Here is a 1730-nt window from a genome sequence, read left to right as displayed (position 1 = left end):
GAGACTTGTGCAGCCTTTTCAGAACAACCCCTGGAGGGGTCCACGGAGACAGAGCTAGAAAAGAGGGCACGAGGCCATGATCAGCTTTTGTTTGTCAATGGCCTTGAATTACTACTTAGCACTTACATTAAGGAACAGGACTGCAGTCAATCCTACAAGCATCTGTGAAGCTCTTATCACCTGCAAAGCAAGATGCTCAGATCCTGAGAGGCTACAGACAATTACTACTTAGCACTTACATTAAGGAACAGGACTGCATCGATCCTACAAGCATCCGTGAAGCTCTTATCACCTGCAAAGCAAAATGCTCAGATCCTGAGAGGCTACAGACGAGGCTCCTTCTTGCCTGTCAGTCAGCATCCTTGTGTGAAATGGAAAAAGGTACCTCCTCCTCTGGACCAATGCAGGCCCTTGTCAGGAAGCACAGCTTGGTGAGCAACCTCAGGCTGCATCAGATCCTGCTACCCACCCCCCAAATGCAGTGCCCAACCCACCACAGCAGCCCCAGAGACAGAGATGAATATGGCAGAAGCTCATAAACTAGTTGGTAAACACACACCTAACCAGCCAACCAACAAAAGCAGCCTCTGGGAACTGCTAAAACAGAGGTGCAGCTGATGGTAGGGGCACCCTACAGACAGGAGAGATTCACACTGACAAGGCTGCCTGTGGAGATGGAATTTGAGCCAGGCGTTGAAATATTGGCAGATGGGGGAGTGAAGAAAGGGGCACAAGATTTCAAGATGTCTCCTAGGAACTGGGAGGAAATTGCTATGGCTGGAAGATAAGAGAACCAACTGGATGGAAAAGGACCTTAGGGAAGGTCATGGGGGATAAGAATGAAAGCCTAAATTGCGGAGAGCGTTGACTAACTTACTGAGGAGTGTGTACTTGGAGGGAGCCACAGTAGGTTGGAGAATGGGGTTTCCCCCTCTGACCCAGCTATCCTGGGTCTTTCTCAGAAGTGGGGTTGTCTTACAAGAAAAATTCACACTGAGACCTTCCAAAGGGGCCCCAGCTGCTCTTTACAGCAGCCGAGGAAGTCCCTGAGTCGAGTGTCAGCATGGCCACATCACGCAGAGGGACAGCATGAAACGTGTGCAGACTCGTCAACAGGAGAATGCCCGTCTGCATCTATTGAAGGTCATCTCGGACAGTTCTGGCCCAGCTCCAGTGATGGAGGGGACACTCCTGCTCTGCTCGAGGGCCCCAGGGATGTGCACATTCTACCAGAGAGCCACCTGGAGAGAGCATGCCTTTCAAAACCCATAGGATGGAGTCCAGAATCCATGGCATCACCTGGTCCAAGCAAACCTGGCTTCTATGAGCAGGATTTCCTCAATCATTGGACGGTTCAGTCCTCCCCACTGGCTGCTCCTACATGAGAGAGGCAAGCGTTGCTCAGAAAAATCTCATGGCCAACCACTTTACCCACTGGCTGCTCCTACATGAGAGAGGCAAGCGTTGCACAGAAAAACCTCATGGCCAACCACTTTACCCTCCCAAAAAGTCTACTCCTTGACTTCTCCTACACACGTGCTTCTCCAAGCATGGTCTGCAGACAGTAACATCAAGCATCGCCTAGGAGCCTAATGGAAATGCAGAATCTTGTGTTCCAGCCCAAACTTACTGTATTTTTACAAAATCCTCAGGTGATTTGTGTGAACCCTTGGAGGCTGAGAAGCCTGTTCTAAACCATTCTTTCCTGTTCTTTGTGTAGTTCCCTGGTT

The sequence above is a fragment of the Myotis brandtii genome, unplaced genomic scaffold (assembly GCF_000412655.1).
Source record: "Myotis brandtii unplaced genomic scaffold, ASM41265v1 scaffold144, whole genome shotgun sequence".
NCBI classification, from domain to species: domain Eukaryota; kingdom Metazoa; phylum Chordata; class Mammalia; order Chiroptera; family Vespertilionidae; genus Myotis; species Myotis brandtii.
This window is presented reverse-complemented; position numbering follows the sequence as displayed.